We start from the raw sequence: 21,109 nt of genomic DNA on the forward strand, positions 1-21,109 counted from the left end.
GTTCTATAAACAGCTGGCTGAAGTTGCGCGATCGCCAGCCCTTGTCCTCATGGGGGACTTCAACTTCCCTGATATATGCTGGGAATACAACACGTCACAGAAGAAGCAGTCTAGGAGGTTTCTAGAGCGTATGGAAGATAACTTCCTTCTGCAGCTGGTGAGAGAACCTAGCAGGGGAGGTGCCCTACTAGACCTGCTGTTTACAAACAGGGAAGGTCTGGTGGGAGATGTAGAAGTTGGGGGCTGCCTTGGACAGAGCAACCATGAAATGGCAGAGTTCTGGATTCTTGGTGGAACCAGGAGAGGGGACAGCAAAACGGCGACCTTGGACTTTCAGAGGGCAGACTTTGAATTGTTCAGGAGACTGGTAGGGAGGGCCCCTTGGGATTTGGTCCTGGAGGGTAAAGGGGTCCAGGAAGGCTGGTTGCTCCTCAGGAAGGAAGTCCTGAAGGCACAGGAACAGGCTGTCCCCCTGAGCCGCAAGATGAGCCAGCGGGGAAGGAGACTGGGGTGGATGAACAGGGAGCTTTTCCTGAGGCTCCAGGAGAAAAAGAGAATCTACCTCCTGTGGAAGAAGGGACAGGCAACTCGGGGAAAGTACAAAGAGGTTGCCAGGATGTGCAGGGAGAAAATTAGAAAGGCAAAGGTCCAGCTCGAACTAAGCTTGGCTGCTGGGATTAAAGGGAATAAGAAACTATTTTACAAATATATTAACAGTAAGAGGAGGACCAAGGAGAATCTCCATTCTTTACTGGACGCGGCTGGGAATGTGGCCACTGAGGACAATGAAAAGGCTGAGGTTCTCAATGCCTTTTTTACATCTGTCTTTAAAAGACAGACCAGTTGTCCTCAGAGCACTCTACTCTCTGACCTGGAAGTCTCGGATGGGGAGCGAAACAAACCCCCCATGATTCAGGAGGAAACGGTCAGAGACCTACTACTCCACCTGGACTGCCACAAATCCATGGGGCCAGACAAGATCCACCTGAGAGTACTGAGGGAGCTGGTGGAAGAGATAGCCAAGCCGCTTTCCATCATCTATCGGTGTTCCTGGTCAACTGGAGAGGTCCCAGAAGACTGGAGACTTGCCAGTGTGACTCCCATCTACAAGAAGGGTCATAAGGAGGATCTGGGGAACTACAGGCCTGTCAGCCTGACCTCGGTGCCAGGGAAGGTTATGGAGCAGATTGTCCTGAGGGAGATCACACGGCACTTGCAAGACAACCAGGGGATCAGGCCCAGCCAGCATGGGTTTGTGAAGGGCAGGTGCTGCTTGACCAACCTGATCTCCTTCTATGATCGAGTGACCCGCGGATGACGGAAAGGCTGTTGATGTGGTCTACCTAGACTTCAGCAAAGCCTTTGACACTGTCTCCCACAGCATTCTCCTGGAGAAACTGGCAGCCTGTGGCTTGGACAGGTACACCCTTTGCTGGGTAAGGAGCTGGCTGGAGGGCCGGGCCCAGAGAGTGGTGGTGAATGGAGTTAAATCCAGCTGGCGACTGGTCACAAGTGGTGTTCCCCAGGGGTCGGTGCTGGGGCCTGTCCTCTTCAGTATCTTTATTGATGACCTGGATGAGGGCATTGAGAGCACCCTCAGTAAGTTTGCAGACAACATCAAGCTGGCAGGAAGTGTCAATCTGCCTGGGGGTAGAGAGGCCCTACAGAGAGATCTGGACAGGCTGGATCTCTGGGCTGAAGCCAATGGGATGAGGTTCAACAAGACCAAGTGCCGGGTCCTGCACTTTGGCCGCAACAACCCTAGGCAACACTACAGGCTTGGGGCAGAGTGGCTGGAAGGTTGTGTGGAGGAAACAGACCTGGGGGTATTAGTCGATGCTCAGCTGAGCATGAGCCAGCAGTGTGCCCAGGTGGCCAAGAAGGCCAATGGCATCCTGGCTTGTATCAGAAATAGTGTTGCCAGTAGGAGTAGGGAAGTCATTGTCCCTCTGTACTCAGCCCTGGTGAGGCCCCACCTCGAGTACTGTGTCCAGTTTTGGGCCCCTCACTGCAAGAAAGACATTGAGGCCCTGGAGCGTGTTCAGAGGAGGGCGACAAAGCTGGTGAGGGGTCTGGAGCACAGGCCTTATGAGGAGCGGCTGAGGGAGCTGGGATTGTTTTGTCTGGAGAAGTGGAGGCTCAGGGGGGACCTTATCACTCTCTATAACTACCTGAAGGGAGGTTGTAGTGAGCTGGGAGTTGGCCTCTTCTCTCTTGTAACTAGTGACCGGACGAGGGGGAATGGCCTCAAGCTGCACCAGGGGAGATTTAGGCTGGACATTAGGAAATACTACTTTTCTGAAAGAGTGGTCAGGGGCTGGAACAGGCTGCCCGGGGAGGTGGTTGAGTCACCGTCCCTGGAGGTGTTCAAGAAACGTTTAGATATAGCGTTGAGAGACATGGTTTAGTGGGGTTATATTGATGGTAGGTGGATGGTTGGACTAGGTGATCTTGTAGGTCTTTTCCAACCTAGCTAATTCTATGATTCTATGACAAAAATCAGAAGATCTACTGTAAAATGCATCTGTGAAAGGAATAAGCAAATGATGGCCTGAAGAGGAGCAGTAAGATATTCTAAACTTAATAAGTCTTTTTAAGTCTGTTTAACACACTGGTGTCCTGAGACTATGCTTGTCCTCCACTTTCCTTGATGTTTAATAGTTTTATATTTTAAAAGTCTGAACAAAATACATTAAAACTTGTAGTGTTCCCATTTCAGTTTCCTTTTTAAGGAATCCTTTTACATCAGTCTGCCTTCATGCTTGTAGTATGTGACTATCTGAAAGGCTCCTGCAATCCTGAAAGTGACAACCATACATCTCCATAACTAAACCTCACTGCTGGTCAGAATCAATCATTCATTTTTCTACTGTCATTGCTGTGGTCTATACCTTAGCATGAGTTTGAAAATCACATCTTGGCTGTCTGTGTTGGAAGGACTTGAACCAAGTTTCTGATGAACTTACATCATTGAAATGTAACGGGAATGAGCCAATAGTTAACCATTTGTATTTACACAGTATTGATGTTTTGTAGATATTGTTCCAGTCTGACAGCATCTGGCCACACAACGGAGAATGGCATCAACATAAGAAGGAAATAAGAAATAATATGATTGTGGATTTTTTATTTTACTACTAGCCCTTTGCTCCTGATGTACGTGCATTCTTCTTGGAGACTATGTAAACCACCACCAAAAAAAAGCCTGTTCATTATTATTGGGAACCTGTAATGTTCTCCTGTAAGTTGTTGCTTCTCCACTTCAGTCTTCTGTTCTTTAACTGCACTTGCTTTTTTGTTTTCTTTTGTTGTTCTTTTCTGTAGCCTTCCCTCAATTTTTTTCCCTTACGAGAATTTTTACAACCTACTCTTCACAAACAATATACAGAAACAATCAGAACAGACCCTTCCAGATGAGACCCATTTATACTCCTTTGTTTAATTTAGTGCAATATTGTTGTCCTATGGATGAAACATTTTACACTTTGCAGAGAAAGACCAGCTCCCAACCTTTCCAAGCCTAAATTGCACACTGAATCCAATCCAGAATATGTGAATAATTGCTCTTTCCTCTTTTTCACTTTCCTCTGTTTCACAAAATGTTCAATTCTAGACAGCGATGAATAGAAACACTAAATACTACATGAAGATGGAGAAAAGCAAGATATGGTCAAAGTAAAAAAAATATTATTTCTAACTTTTTTTTTTTTTAATGTTAGGTATCTCACAAACCTGAAAATAACTAGGTTAAGGAAGAGCATAATGAATTCTATATTTCTTAAATGTCGTTGTGCAGATATTACACATTGTCATTCTGACTGCATTAGATATCTCGAAATATATGCACTCATATCATCATATAGGTTCAAAATCCAGCACCTAAGAACTCCTTGAAAGATATCAAAACCAAACTTTCTTAGTAGGATGAGCAGCCTGTGTGCATAGTCATACTGCTGTGTACAATACTGAACATTGTTTGGCTGTGACATTATTTAAAATAATAATAAATAACAATATTTTTAAAAGGTTATTCCTACTTCTATAAGCCTATAACATTCTCTTTGTAAGTAAGGGCTTCATAAAGACCATATCTCTAGAAAGTAATATGCCAGCAATCAGGACTGTCAAATTGACTCTTTATTAGTGCAGTAGAAAGAACATTAATACAGCAGTTAAAAGTCTTAAGAACAAGCAACAGACCATTAATCTTTTCAGTAATTCATTTTAATCTACTGTGTGCTTATTGGCAGCTGGGAGCAATTGTCCCATGTTAACAGGTCTTAGTGAAAGCCTTGTCCTGGAAGAGTGAGGGGAGCTTTCCTAGTAACAGTCCAATTCTTCTTTATTTATTTTCAGCCATTTCATTAACATTTTAATTTCACATGTTTCAGAGGTGCAACAAAATCACCATGCACACATTCAAATACTCAGAAGACATCATTTCACAGTACTGAGCCACACTTAATGTATGAGGTGTCAGTTTGAAATACTGGAATATAAGGCTACATTTTAAAGAGCCAAATTTATCAAGAACTCTAAGCAAATGTTTGAGTACTTTTTAGAACTGCAGTCTTAATCTTTTTGCCAGATCAATAATATATGCATTATGTTGTTTTAGTGAACCTGATTGCCGTTTATAATATCTTTCATTCAGATAATCTTGTTTTCTATGATTTTCAATTTGCAGGAAGAATAAGAAATGCTTATGAGAGCAGGATTAAGAAGTTGCAAGGTAAAAAAAGACAAAAACAAGTTAAGTTCCAACCTATTTTTGAAGTTCTCTGGAACTAGAGAAGTTAAACAGGATCTGTCTTAAAAGTGACCACGTGAAAAATTCAGTAGAATGATAAAGCAAACTAGGGAGGAGCAGGTGCATGCACTAAACGAAGAGTAAATAAAACTTCCGCCTGTGTTGAGATTGTATTACTGATCAGTGTAGCTTTTTTTCTTTTTTTTTTAAAAAAAAATGAGATAAAAACTTTTAGAGAACCATTATAGGATGATATTTCTATCACAGTCCCTTCCAATGAGGGGGAACTTGTAACATGAGGAACAATGCACAAATGTGCCTAAGAAATAGCAGGCCAACATGTAGGATTTTCTGCCCACAGCCATATAAAGGGCTATGGCTGGCTCCTGCACTCTGTTGCAGTGCCCTTTTGTATCTTGCATTCTTTAACAGACTTCTTATACATGATTAAAGAAGTTCTTGCTTCTTGCTTGAATAGGAAATTCAAAGGAAAACTTTATGAAATCTTAGACTTGTGGATCAGAACTGGTCCACAATAGTACATAAAATAGTCGGTCTCAATTATGAATCGCATATGATTAAAAAGCGTTGGTGGTGAACTTTCAGAACCTTGTCCCAGACCTTTAAATCCTCTGAATTTGTACAGGACATCTATGATTTATTTTAAATGGCTTTTTTTTACCCCTCCTGTCACTGAACAATAACATTTGAAAGATTTCTTTCTGCATCTGACAAATATGATTTCTTTTACCTTTTTCACACATGCAAATCTGAATTCCCAGGGGACTCCATGAAAGCTTATTTCTGTTACTTTAGATTCTACTACTTTTGCCATACAGCAGCAAAAAATGTAATATTAATACTATATTTTAAATTATATTAATATATTGGGAAAAAAGTGATAAGAGATTTACTGTGTGAGAGACAGCCTTCTGTAGGTATGCTTTTTTCAGACTAAACGTTATTGCTAGAGCTATTGATGTGCACTGGAATACTTGAGGAAGAATATGGTAAATAGCTCAACGGAATTGCTGATCAGGTGCTCCTCCCTCTACTCTACCTTCCCCCCCTGCCCCGAGATTACTGGAAACAGTATTAAATTATCCTCTACATATTTCTGCAATATATAGATGAGTTTGTGTTTTGTTTATAGAAATATCATCCTCATACACCTAAAGATGAAAGAACAGCCACTCCCATTACTGCAGGTGAAAATGGTGTGCCAGAATACCATAAAATAGTTAATATGCAGTGCCCTTCAAATAGAACTGAAGGGAAAAAATAAAGTACAGTGAAAACCTGAAATGCTAAGTAGGGCACATAGCACAGAATTGGAGATGAAACTGGTTTGGCTGTTTCTTTATGTGGCATTCTGTAAACTGAAAAAAAAAAAACCCGAAAGGATAATGCAGGTAGACCTGTGGTAACTTCAGAGATAATTTCTTGAAAAGAGGTAAATACCTGAAATAAGTGACTGCTTAACTTAAAAAATGTGTCAGTCATAGACTGTCAAAATAGAACAAGGTTTAAGGATACAGTTTCTGAACTAGTCATATAGAAAGAAAGCAGCAAGTACACAAAAGAGAGGCTAATTCTAATTTTGTTCTAGAGTATCTTTGTGGGAGATCACAGAATTAGGAAATAGAACTGGAAGGAAACTTCAGATGCTTTCTAAGCCATTTCTTGGTCAAAAGATATGATCCACTAAACCAAAGCTGTTCCTTAGAGATATTGTCTAATCTTTTCTTGAAAGTGTTAGAGAAGCCTAAGGTCTGAGAAAAGCTGTAGTGGAAAATCAGTAGGAAAGAATTCTATGACATTTGCAATGCAGTCTGTTTAATAACATCCCAAACAATTAAAAAGCTGCTGCCAGAAGCAAGGCTTACATTTCAGGAGAAAGGAGTATATACCAGCGTGCTTTTTACAGTATTTTTTTCCCAGTACTATTTATTCCTTTTTTTTCTTTAAGCTTTTATTTTAAATACAAGGAAGCAATAGGAGCATGGCTTGTTTCTTAAAAGTAATGCAGAAAAAATAATGCTCCTAGTAGAAACATTAGCAAAGATTAATCCTTTATTGTTTATCTTTGAATATATTGAACTACTGGAATTCCTCTCAAAAGTGATTTTCCGTACTACAAGATCATTTTGAGCTCCACTAATCTCCATGGCATGAAAGTGAATTGCCAGGCATACTTTTTTTCTTTTCTTTTAACATTACTTATAGATGTCAAATTGTTTTCTTTTCATTAGAAAATAAGTATTTGTTTGCTAATAAGATCACTACTTATATATTTTTTGCACATTTGCCAGCCATCAAGATCTTTTCTGATAGCAAGTTTGTAATTTGGTCTAAAAATGGCATTTCCAGTAACAGGTAAATTTGGTCACTTGAGGTTATAACATAACCTTTGAAGTATTTAAGCTGTTGGGTTCTGGTTGCTGGCATCCTCCTCATTGTTTGGCACATCAGTTTTATTTTAAACAGACCTACAAATATGAATATAGTACATATCCTTAGAAATTAGCACACATTTCCAATAAATTAGTTCTGCATCTCAAAACAAAACAATCCCCCCACAAAAAAAGTTTTTTAAAAATGCCAATAGAGATTTTTTTCAAAAAAGATTATCTCAAGTATTTCATGTAAGCGAAGAGCATACTCTGACATTTATTGCTGGATTTCAAGGATGATAATGTTACACTTCAATATTCTACCAAAACAAAGGACAAAGTACGTAGATCACTGGTTAGAAAGTATCTTGGAGATGCACTTGTTAGCAGTTTAGTCTATTTTACAGTAGTTTCTCCTTGGCTATTGACTGAAACTGATGTTTCCTGTTTTGCCACTACAGGGACATATTTTCGTTAAACTTACACTGAGGCATTTGGTCATCTGCCTTTAAAAAAGGAGGCATAGAGCCACCATCCATCTCTATCCTTCCCTATCTTCTCTGCATCCAGAACCTTAACACACCTATTTAGCTTTGAATCAGGAGTTTGAGGAGAATGTTAGAACTTTCTTGAATTCATTTAAGAACACTTTAATTATGAACGTTTTGAGTTTTATCTGAGTACGTATATGAGGATAAACCACATTATGGCTTTTGCAAATGAAAAGTTAAGTTGTCATGAAATAATGGAGTTGAGATTAAAGCCAAAAATATCCACAATGTATGAGAAATGGACAAAAGCATAATAAATGACAGCAGTTAGGTAAGAAACTAGAACACGAGGAAAAGCAGAAACCAAACGCAGTAAGAGCTAAAGGAACTGGAAATGCACAAACACTTGATTAAGGGCTTCAGATGTAAATGTAAGGGAATGCTCAGGGAATGCTAACAACACCAAATTTGCCTGTTACATCTCAGTATATATGCTATAGTAAGTTTTCATGCAAATGATGACATCTGTATTTATTAAAATAATTGAAATATAAAGGCCTGAAATCAGAACTGCACTGCTGATGTGCAGTTTGCTTGTCGGTACTCTGCAGTTGCTCTTTCCAACAGCTAACACCATGGAATACGCCTTGCAGAATGTTCCTAGCATGGGAATTCAGCAGAAAATACTGCACAGTGTTTTTGGTATTTTTTTTTTCCTATCATCTGCAGGTAATCAGGTTACAGAACATAACCTGCCTTCACTGCTCTGCCACTCATGTGAGTAGTAAAGGTCTATCTTCCTATTGATGGGACCAATGCTACAATCTTGGGAGAGAAAAGGCTGCACAGAGAGAGAAGGAATCAGTCCCTGTGTCCTCTGGAGCTTTCTCCTCATTCTCCAGTGTGATACTAATGCTAGTCAGAGTGAGAACACCGAAAGCCCTGAGGGCAGCATAGTGATAACGGAAGGGAACTTATAGATCCTCCTCCCAGGACACAGAGCAGCCATCTGGACAATTGCTGTGCTTGTCTTCGTTCAGGGAGGCTATGCACACCTCAGGCTCTGAAGAGCCATGAGGGCTGACTGACTAAAGAACATTTTCTGAGACTAAACATTGCACTTAAAGCACCATAACAATTAATAGAAACACAACTGAGAATATGGGCTCAGCTGAGCATGGGTAATTGTGGCTTTCAAAGCACTTGCTGATTTTGTAATGGCTCACTTGAAAGTCCAGCTGTGATATACAGCTACAACACATTATAATTATTTGAAAGGGAATACACTAAATGTGAAAAGAAAATGCTAATGAGTTGTTTTGCTTGTCATTACATTTTATTGTATCTTCTACTGGCAGCCTTCTCATGGATTATGGTTGTATGTCTTTCAGAATAGTAAGTAGTGCTTTATTTGCTATGTGTCAGAGAAGAAGCCCCCATGATATGAAGACAGTGCTTATTACAGAAGGGTCGGTAAGCAGTATTTACCATAAAAGACAAAGAGATATCATTTTAGTGGGGAAATAATTGATTTTGGTAGAAAATTAATTATCTCCAGTTTTGAAACGATACGCACAACTTTCTTAAAAACTGCGTTGCTACAGGAACCAGGAAAGAAAATGGACTTATTCTCCTTACTTTTAAATAAATACTGGAAGCAAAAGCTAAGTAATGACAGCTGAAATGATCAAATATAGCTATATATGTATACAGAAATGATGATTTGAGTAGCTTTTTAAAATAGCTCTGTGTTGATTGTTTCAGTTTGAAATGATAATGTAAAGAACCCTAAATACATGTCTGAACATGCAAGCATAGTAACCTGTGGCTGAATCAGAAAGAGAATAGCCATCTGTGATGAAAGTGTACTAGAAAAGAAAAGGTCTGTCTCCTTTCTCCACATTTCCATTTCTAAGCAGACCCGCTCCAGCGAATTATCTCTGTTCACACCACTGCAATGAGGGATGAATCCAGTTTGCACTGTGGAGAAGACACCACATATACCCTAGCAAAGTGCTGCCTTTACTCTTTAAGCTCTGCTTTCATTAATGGAGAATGACCAGCACTGAAAAATGGGTGCAATGTCATTTTTGCACTAGTGAAAATAACAAAAAATTGCCATTCTTTACTTCATGGTGTAATATTTCTGTGAGCATTAAAGGAAATTAAAATGAAAGAAGTGTCAGTAGTATGTGAGTTTAGGACTGCTTTTGAAATATCAGAAATATCTTTTATTTCCACAAAAAGCTCTTAAATGTCATTGGAGTGTATTTGTGAATATTAAAAAAAAAAAACAGGAATATTTTTGCCATTATTGGCATATTTTGGCATAATTTGCCATTATTTTTTAATGAAAACAAATTTTTCTTCAATATTAGATTTTAAGACTGACAGAAAGTGACTTATATGACTCTCCTTTATATTAGCAGAAAAAAATAGATAATTTTTTTTTTTTTTCCTTTTCTCCCCCCTCCTCCAGCAATGAGAAATTGCTGATTTAGTAAACAAAAAGCTGTGCAGACTTACTGGGATTTTCAGGTAGATTTTATATTTTATTCCTTTTATGGCAGCTATCCTGCTTTGCACCAGATACACAATGAAAACAAAATAAGGTACAACGATGAAAAAACAAACAAACAAACAACAACAAAAAAAAAACCAGAACAATCAAACAAAGGAAATCCTGTAAAACAGAAAAGATTCATATCATTAGCCAAAATGAGACTTGCATGTACATAACCAGCAGATGAATAAAAGTACTGAACCCGGCTGTACGACATTCCACTGTAATCATTCTCATTTTCTCAAATTGGTCAAAAAATCCTGAAGGCTTTGGTTTCATCCAAATTTTGATAACAATATCTTTTTTACTAAGTATTTGTATTTCATGAATTACATAACTGTATCATTTTTTAACAGTGAGCACAATTTACAACTTTAAAAAAATGCAATGATCCACATTTCTAGCAAGATGCTAATGAGAAACACTGCCAAGGAAAATAAAATAAAAAGACATTAGAGGTAGGAAGGAAGCCTGTTGTAAGGGTAACCTTAATTGCATTTACTAGATTTCAGTTAAACGTCACTGGATATTATTTATGGAATTGTCTTCTTGTTCTATCCTCTTGGTGATACTCTTTAGGGTAAGCTGGTGTGCATACAGAGAATGCATCACAACGAGCTTCTAAGCAGCCTTCCAAAATACATACTCTACTGCATGTTTCAGATAATGGCACAACTTTTTTGTGAAGTTTATGAAACTATCAGTAGATTGAAACATGGCTTGATATAATACGTGTTTAAATCTGATGAAATTGTAGGCCTCCATTCCTCTGAATGTCATCTTCGTATACAGAGCACATTATTGGCCAGATACTCATCAAAGTTGCCCACTTCATGCATAAACCATAGGTATTTGGCTGTGGCATACTCATTACAACTATCTTTACTTAAATTACACATCAAGCTCAGGTGGATCTCAGCTGCCCTGGTCAAACTGAGGCATGTCAATCCTTGTAGTTACAGATCTGTTAGCAAAGCATTTAGACAAATGCACTTTGCCTTTTCTTGGAACTTCCTTGATCAGAATGACTGTTCATCATAAGATGCAGAAGGAAGATACATGGATTAATGCAAAACAAGCACACAGTCCTTGGGATGTGCCTACTACCTTATTTTATGATTCAATATGTATCTAAAATCCTCTTTCGTTCTGCACTGAAGTAATTTTATTTGGAAGAGATTTGATTCTACTTTCTGGCATGTAGTGCTTCATGCTTTAGTCCTCATTGAATTTTATCTTATTGATTTCAGTCTGTTTCTCCAGTCTATCAAGAACATTGTGAATTCCAATCCTGTCCACCAAAGTACTTGCAAACATTTCCTTTGGATTTTATAAGGAGACTCTTTATTCCATAATGAGAATCATTAAAGGAGATATTGACCACTTTCTTGTCCTGTACAGACCACTACTAACCTCTCCTGGTATAGCTGGAAAGTGAGTCATGAATCAATAAAGTCAGAGTGTCAAAAAAGTAGTGATTTCTAACGCATCAATCTATAGCTTTCCTCACTGTTGACCAAGTCTGTTCTCACACTGAAAAGGAAAAAAATAATTATACTGGTTTGACTTGACTTCTTCCTCAAAAATTCACACTGGCCATTTCTATGCACCTTGTTACTCTAACCAATCCAACTCCATTCTTTTAGAATGGATTCAGCAGTTAAACTCATGCTTTGCTTATGGCACCTTTTTTAATCCAAGTGACTTCACAGGAAATGCAGTCATATTTAAGAGCTCGTTCTATGAGGCATTTATGTGTGGAAGCTGAAAATGGATATGTTACATTAATTATTCCGTCATTTTCAAGGCTTAGGGGGGACGTAAACAATTAGCACAGGTGTCCCTTTTCATACTTTCAGCGTAAGCATGTACTATATTCTTTGCTTTACTACATTGTTTTTCATAGATATAAACACAAAAGATTTTTTATAAAAAAAAAGAGAGCAAGACAAGAGAGACAGAAGTGATTCAAAACTATATCCAACTGAATTCCTCTCATGGAAACAGCTTTCACTGACACATCTCTAGCCTGTTACTTGGCAACCTTGACACATTAGGCATTAGATGTCATCTGTGTCCTCTTTTCAACCTAAAAAAAATAGAAAGAGAAAAGAAAAGAAAACACAGAAAAAGGAGAAACTTTAGAAAGGTTAGATCAAAGTTGGACTTTGTCTTTCCAGTGCAGTAAAACATATTCTTTTCAGACAGCTCATACTGTCAAAGTCTATGCTAATAACAGTTACTCAAAAGAGCAACATACCTCTAACATCAAGTCCATAAACAGAGAGCTATGAGCATCTATACCCAATACACTTTTATAATTCATGCTGTTATTCATGTCCAGTAAGTTGTTTTTATTGTTGTCTTTTTTGTGTGTTGTTTTTTATTTTTTTCCTTTGGAAGGGCAAAATAATCTCCAAAGACCATCTTTATAATATTGGTATGAAGAACAGACCATATATTCAAATTTAAAGAAGCATCATAACAGTTAAGAGGCAAGGTTATACCTTTTATGCAATAAGACTGAATTCTTAATGAGGATAATGAGAATTTTCTGTGTACACAAGGGCCAGAAGGGTACTGAAATGTTCTATTCATGTAATTGTACAAATATGTGGTGATTGTATCTTTGATCTGCCCCAAAGATGGGACAGTGGTTTTGAAGTGAAATATGCGTCACTGTGAAAGATGTGAGAGATTCAGTCTCTAAAATGTAAGAGAGTGTAAAAACCTTGCTATGAATCTAACCACAACATAAAGCACATCTGATTGTAGAAGACATCTGAAGAGAAGCAGATCATTTGGCTCTAGTTTAAAATAAAAGATTTGCTTATTACACTCAGAAACAAACTATATTATGGAAACATCTTGCTTTGATTTACTGTGAACCCTTTATTTTTGTTATAGCTTCAGGTTTCAACATAAAATATGTCACATGTCCACTTGCTCAGCTTTGTCACTATAAGTTTATACACATATATACACACCATCTTCTTTTCCTTATGATCCTACCTTTGCTAACTTTCAGTAAAAGCAGATGGACTATGCTTTGCAGAATACACACAGGACAGAGCCTTTAATTCAACCTCAGTTATACTGTTTGAACAGTTGGTAGGTAGAATTGTTATCACCTTCCCTGGTGATTCAAATAACTGATTTACCATTTGAAAATACTTAAGGGCTTTTAACACATGCTGAAGCTCTCACTATATTGCAGAGCAATTTACAACTGCTTCTTTTCATCCAAAGGATCTCAGATTTTTTTTTTTTTATTTTTTTTTTTTCCGACACTAGAGTCATTTAGGAAACCTTTTGTTCAGCTTTGAGGATCTGGATTAGAGTTGATAGAGCACTAGAAGAGGCTGCCCAGATAGGTTGTGAAACCTCCTTCTCTGGAGATATTGAAAACCTGCCCGGACACTTTCTTGTGCAACCTACTCTAGGGAACCTGCTTTAGCAGTAGAGGCGGACTAGGTGATCTCCAGAGATCCCTTCCAAACACTATGATTCTGTGATTTAATCATTTGTTTACATTTTATTTCCCTTATCAAGATTTTAATATGTACACTGCCTGTGCCTAGAGAAGGATGAGGTTTTCATTTCCAAATAGTTTAATTTAGAGCTCAGATGCTGTCTTAAATCCTGGTCAGATTAAGTGTAATGTGGGGAAGGTGCTAGTGACTAAGAAACACAAATAACCCCAGAGGGACTAAAGCGGCACAGAGAGAGCACAATTACTACCGTTTTCCTTACTACCTCACTGGCACGGCTGCTCTATCTGTTGTAGCTCTAAGATTCCCACTGAGATTTCTGTCAGTTTTATGAAAATCCCTGGATCTCATAAGTGAATTGTGAAATGGCAGCTGGTCTGGAGATGGGAGGTACGACTGCAAAAGGGAATGTACTAAAAGGTTTGATGCAAAATTTTCAACTCATGGTGGTACTATGTTCAGAAATGATTAAGAAGAGGAAGATTTAGAAGAAATATAACACACAGAAGAAAATGTGAGGATATTGAAGCACTCAAATTAGAAGCATTTATGCACTAAATTGGTGCACAGTTGAACCCAGAAGAGGAAACTGCCATGGAGCAGGAGAACAAAATGCGTAATTACTGCACACGTATAGAAGATGCAGAAATCCCAAAACATTGAAATGACTAAATAGAAGCTCAAGAAACAGCACAAATACAAAATATTTCACAGCAAGAATTCAAGACCAGTAGGAGCTTCTGTGTCCAAATGATACATCCTATTTTTTTTTGCCTATGGCAAAGAACTTCACTTTGCTAGAACTTCTCTCTACTGATTATCTGTTCTGCCAAACAAGACAGCTGCTTTGCCTTGTCTTGCTCCACTGAGACATTGAAAAAGTATGTCCAAAATTTACCACCATAAAATTTCTGGTAGATGAAAAAATGCATGGTACAGGAATGCTGGCAATGTTAACAGATGGTATAATATTGGCACCATATCTGATACTGAAGCATAAAGAAATACTGAAGGAATAGCTGCCTACTGAAATAATTGTGAGGTGCCAAAATGGATGATGGATGTTTACAGACCTAATGAAGGACTGGCTGATCATTTGGATCAGGAGACAAGGTGCGTGGTTAAAAAAAAAAAAAAAAAGCTTGTCTTAGATGCATTCAAAGGTCATCTAACTCCATCTATGAAGAATACTGCCAAGGAAATGAATATTGATCTTGTGGTTATATCAAGTGGAATGAGATCAAAATGACAGCTCTTTATGTAGCAACGAATGTGCCCTTTAAAGACCATCTGAAGTCTTCATACTCAGAATAACTATTGGCAGAAATTATGCTCTGGCTACTCAAGGAAAAACATGGAATAGTGCAAAACTCTCATTATATTAAGAGAACACTGATCAGACAAATCCAGAATTTGTAGCTAAGATTTCAAGAAATACTGTATTTCAGATTCACGGATGGAACGGAAGATGATATGAGTACAAAGAAGAACCTAGGAATGATGAAAACACTAAATAAATTAAAGATGGTGAAGATAATGAGAGAAATGTTGGACTGCAAAGTAAAAAGCAATAGTAGTAAAATATATTAGAAAAATGTAGATTAACTTTAGGCAAATTGCAAATGAAAATATTTTTATGTCAGTTCTAGGAATTCAGTGAGAACCTTTCTGTGTACAAAATTAATTTAATGGTCATCTTCAATTAATTACTCTCTTCCTTAAGTTAAAGAGGCTAGTAGGGTAGGTTTAGTATTTAGTCTTGCAAGGACCACAGTACTTCCTCTGAATGCTGGTAGTTATTTACACACTATACTTACATTAATTCTGTGGCAGGGGACTAAAAAGTCAATAAATCCTATATTAATCTGGATAGTTTTGATTTAGTTTTTTTTTTTTTATGGCCTAATATTTTGTTTAGAATGAGTGGAAAAATATGTCACCCTTACAAATGTTGCTTCCAACTATGACTCTAAACAGTTTAAGTATGAATCAGAGAAATAATTTTTAAATATCTAGCCTGAGATAAAACTTGTTTTGTCCAGGTGGATGACAGCTATGATATTCTTTGCCCGCTCCTTTTATTTTAACAAAAGCTTTCACAGAAGATAATCAAAGTAATCCTTATTCTACCAAGGCATACCTTCTGTTGAAGTTTTATACAAACATAATAGAGTTAACTACAATATCTATATAACTCTTGGTGAAATCTATTTCAGTTAATATTAAATAGATTAGTTACTATGCAGTGCAATTAATACAACACTTCCATAAAACTGATTAAATGAGGGAAGATGGAGGATTCAAACTATTGAGGTATATAGGCTTCAGTAAAAAGCTTTGGCATTATCAGTCACTAAAAATTAATCATCACATACTAATTAGGGCAAAGTATGGAAATTCAAATGAAAAGCTGTTCAGAATACTATTCAGCTGAAACACTCATCATCGATATCCTTACTCCGTCCTTCTCCACTCAAAAAAAAGTTTATTGCAAAGAGAATGAGATGATCAGAAGTTGAATGAGCACCCTGGAAAAAGAGAACGTAGAGATATTATGAAAGTGATCCTCAAAAAAAAGAAGAGATTTCTGGCATGAAGATAGTGGATTGAGATAAAATCCTTGCATCTCTGCCAAGGTGACACTTAACAAGATTCAGAAAGACTCATTAAACTGCCAGTCACTAGGAGCCCGGTTCTAAACGTGAAAAAGATTCCTGTCATTGCAACAGATTTTTGTTAAAATATGTTCTGGATTTAAGAAGTTAAGAGGAACTTAGGGACAAACTTCAGAAAAACGTGATTGGGTCAAACAGTATGAGTTGCTAAACAGACCTACCATACCACACTCAGAAATTCTTTCATTTGGCAGTAGTTTGAGGTTTAGATGTTACTGCAGGTAAATATATTTGCCTTGTTCCTAGTCTTACTTAGACATCTGCTTAGCTTCATTGTTTGAGAAAGAGTGCTGGTTTAGACTGACTCTCAGTCGGGACCAGTGAAGCCACTCTCATAATCTTTCACCAGATCAAAGCCTACAAAACCCAGTACCATTGATGGTCTATGGATAGTGTGGATCACGTCCTGCACTGCAAAAAGATGCATCCATCCTTCAGTGGATGGACCTCTTTAAGTCTGTGCTCATTTATGCTCCTAAGTATTTTCATCAAACTGTTTATTAAACAGGGCTACTGGTCTTAATCTGGACTAAGCGGTCTACATAGATTCCTTACTGTTTGAAAGGGACTACGCAACTGCCATAGATTGCTGCTGAAATGTGAAATATTATCCTTGGGGAATCACAAACATGATTGCTTTGGTTATATTTGCCATCACCTAATTACTATGCTGCTCTACATTCTTAAATTATTCCAGGAAGCACCCAGATTTACACTAATTGTTGTTGTACCTGACAACATGCAACAGGTGACAGCTGGAGGCTAGACTTTGACTGCTGAAAGAAAGACAAGGCAACTGTTTTGGCAAAGGAGTGGTCTGCCAGGTTGTGAAAGTGTTCAGGCTTCCACAAACCCAACGGCAAACTCTTTCAGCAGGCACTACCTAGCACGAACACACAAAATTTTCTTTTCTGTTCTTTTCCATCCTTCCTGCCTAGCCCCACCAATCCATGAAAGTACACAGACAGCTAAAACATCTGTCAGATAAACCCTATGATTAGTTTCATACTTAAAGATGCACTGAAGTGCTTTTCTGGACCAGGGCCAGATGCTTGGCATCATTCAGGATCAAGTTCATATTTATAACTGCTTTGTAAGTGAAGAAAATCATAAAATTGAATGGTTTCATCCCCATAAAAAAAATTAAAAAAAAATAAATATATATATATATATAAAACAGTCAGTGAAAAGTAACTGCATGTTAGCACTGAGAGAATACATTTTCCTTTGTTAATTAAGCAAAAATTTCATCTGGGTGGGGCATTTCCTGGCAGCTTATGCTCAGATGAGAGTCATGACTTTTAAGTACCACTTAAATCTAGGGCATCTTATTGAGCAAACAGGTGGAGCTCATCCACTTTAAATGTATGCAAACAGCTTTCTTTATAGTAGATGAGAGAATTATTTTTCTGATTGATTAGTTCCTTCTCATTCCAAGCAGACTGTGGTCAACTAGTGCAGATTTTCTGCATGAAATCTAACACTGTTTACACAGAGAACCATTTCTAAGCGCACCCTTACTGTTTTAAAATCTGTACTAATGAGAAAGAAAAATAACCAAGCATATTTCTTTTATAACTTGTAGAAACAGAATTTATTAATTGAGATGTGACTGAAAAGGCAAAGAAACTATTTAAGTCTGACAGGAATCACTGGCAGCCATTTCTAGTCTGACAATCTATATGATATAAACATTAGTTACGAACCAGCTATTAAAGTGTACTAAATCAGTTACCAAGTGACACTCTATGTTCTGGAAAACAACTCAGTGCTTTAAATTTTACATACGGAGAAAGGGAGAATGCATTTGTGAAATGTATTCAGTTTTATTCTAATAATAAGTGGTTAGCAATTAAGAAAAACTTTCCCTCCTCTGAAACAGCTGCCAACACAAAAAGTATCTCATATAAACAGCTTTCGGAGGCAACATACTAGCTCATTTCATTTTCCAAAGGTTTAGATGTAGTGGTAGGAGTTGATATGTAAATTATTTTACCTATTTGAGGCAAGTCTAGAAAGTACTTCGGACCTAAGGATGTAGCTATACACTGGATACATGCCTTCATCCTTTTAGTTTACACTTCTGATTTTCAGTCATCAAAGTCCGTGATTCCATGGTCAATGTGAACATGTGAAAAGTGTAAGTTGACCTTTGCCTGTGTTAGTGCTGTCCCTCTTTTTGAAATGTATCACTTTACTCATGACACTTGAACCTGTGAATTTTACAATGCAAACTCACACACTAGCCTACAAAGGACTGCATTTAATGTTCTTTTCTCTGACTAATGTAAGAGAAGCTTGCAAAAATATTAATCACTTTTTTTCTTCTGCAAGAATATATACATATTAGCTACGTCCAGCATTTCTTCAAGAATTGTATTGCTTGTTCATACCACACAAAGTATTAAATGGATGCTATTTTTTGAAAGGATTGTAATATCCAATTTATGATTGGATTTATAATATCCAATTTATCAATAATATAAATAATGCTTATGCATTAAAAGATAGTTGCTCTTCTTAGGTTGGGTTGTCTTTTATTTTCACTTACACAAATTGTAAAGAATTAATGGAAAATTGAGACCTTTCAGGTAGAAGAAGATGTGAATGCAGATTCCTGTAGTAGCCACATTAATGCAGTGAAATAGAGATCACCACTTCTGCTGTATATTAGTTGGGAAATGACCTGTGCTCTGAAAACTTGTGCATATACCTTAAGCTTGAATGCTTAAGTCTATACTGTGTTTGATTTAAAGATAATGTTAAATATAAGGGATGAGATGAGCAATTATGTAAACCACAGACAAAAGGGAAGGACTAAAGGTAGGCTAGTGGTTCAAAGCAAGCCAGTATATGGTAGGAAATTAATATACCACAGTATAGAGAGCCAAAAGCAAGAGCATGTTTAGAGGCCAGACAGATGGCCAGCTAAATGGGGAGTTGCAACATAGAGAAGGGTCTTGGAAGAGGATCAAGAAGGAAGCAGAGGGAAGCAATGTGGTTCTGAATATAGAGGGAGGACAGGTCACATGGAGAGCAAATGTCAGGGGAAGAGAGTATCAGTGAGGATCTCAGTGAAAGAACAGTTCTCCCTGAGGTCTGTATCATTCAAAGAGTCCTTGCCAAGACACCAGCTTGGGATGCTTTTGCAGTAACAGTATCTTTACATATGTAACATAAACAAACAAACAAAAAGGATGTTGAATTCTATTTTTTAGTAACAAGTGGGTAGACGGAATATTACATAATAGAGTCTGAAAAATATTCTAATTAACATCTACTTAGAATGTAACCATGCTTCACAACTGTGTATGAGGAAACACAATATCAGAATTAGAGTTAGTGTGATCACGGTGATAGTCTTGAGTTACCAGAGGAAAACATACGCTTATTTACACAGTACCATATCTTTGTGATGAGCTTTAAAATTACCTTTCTCATCTCTCTTCCTTCCCTAAAGATTGAATTAAATATTTTTTGTCATGTGTTTTAATAGGATTTGTTTCTCAGTCACGCCTTTATCATTAGAGCCCATATTTGAAGGTGACTATGACAGTTTTCAATGATGAAGGATAGGAAGAGATAGTGAGGATCAATGACAAAAACATTGTTTTTCCAAAGAAAGAAACACGTAAAAACACCTGGACATTAATTTTTTTAGAAAAAGAAAACTGAGATCTTTGAAAATATTTGAACAATGTAAAGCTTGAAAATCTGATTTGCATTTTTCATTTTATAGTGTCTTGAGACTTTCAAAACTATTACTACTCTCTAGGGCATAGATTCATCCTCCAAAAAAATTCAGCATGATGAAAGCTAGCTATTATTGAAGGCCAGAAATAGTATTTTAAATAGTCAAACTGAGAGATATTTTAATACCATATCTGAAGAACAGTTTAAGCAGAATGTAATAGGGATAGAGATGTTCCTTTACTGTTGAATTTGAAGAAATTGAAGAAAATACCTTTTGGTGTTTAAAAGCTAGGCTATTCAAAATAATGTCCCTTTCAAAAAGAAAAGCTGAATTGTTTTATGATCCCACAGTGGGCTAAGCAAGAGATAAAGCAGATCTTTCTATACTTAGAAGGAGATAGCAAAAATAGAAAAAAATAACTTTGAGTAGAAAAGTATGGTGGAAATATGGGACAGAAAATTTCAGTTGTGGAAAATATGTTTTGCCTCAAAGTAGAGTCTTATACATCTTGCTTCTTTTAGAGGACTTGACCCAAGACTTTAGCTTATGTTTGGTAAAAATTAAATGTCTCATCTAAGACCCTGTTTCCCTGCAACACAGGAGAATAATGAGGCTCTGGAAAACATAACACCACTATGAGGTAAAATCTGCTTTCAGACAGAAAACCTACCACCTCAGTCCTTCCTCAAGGAAGGTGCTACAAGTTTTTACAACTTCTGTCATGTTACTCAATCGAACCTAGAATAAGCAGTGTTCAAATTGTCTTAGGTTTCCACCATGTACTGCTTTTTTTGCTGGGACAGAGTTAATTTTCTGCATAGCATCTTGTATGACGCTTTTTGCATCATGTTTTGAATTTGGATTTTGCATCTGTCTAAGTACCCTCTGGTATCCTCAAAAACCTTTGGTATCCTCAAAATGGCTGAACTGCCTGCTGATGGGAAGCACGGAATGAATTCCTTGTTTTGATTTCCTTCTGCACACAGCTTTTGCTTTATCTATTAAACTCTCCCCATACTTTTCCCCATCGCTCTGTGGGGGAGTGAGTGTCT

General features: G+C 37.4%; 1 long non-coding RNA gene across 1 annotated transcript in view; it reads right to left on the minus strand.

Annotated features, from left to right (window-relative positions):
* LOC110398419 overlaps nucleotides 10,168–21,109 on the minus strand; it is a 34,262-nt gene continuing 23,320 nt past the window's right edge. Inside the window, exon 6 of the long non-coding RNA XR_002438372.1 lies at nucleotides 10,168–12,286. This is a non-coding gene — a long non-coding RNA (uncharacterized LOC110398419). The remainder of the gene's footprint in view (nucleotides 12,287–21,109) is intronic.

The sequence above is a fragment of the Numida meleagris genome, chromosome 4 (assembly GCF_002078875.1).
Source record: "Numida meleagris isolate 19003 breed g44 Domestic line chromosome 4, NumMel1.0, whole genome shotgun sequence".
In the NCBI taxonomy this organism is placed as follows: Eukaryota; Metazoa; Chordata; class Aves; order Galliformes; family Numididae; genus Numida; species Numida meleagris.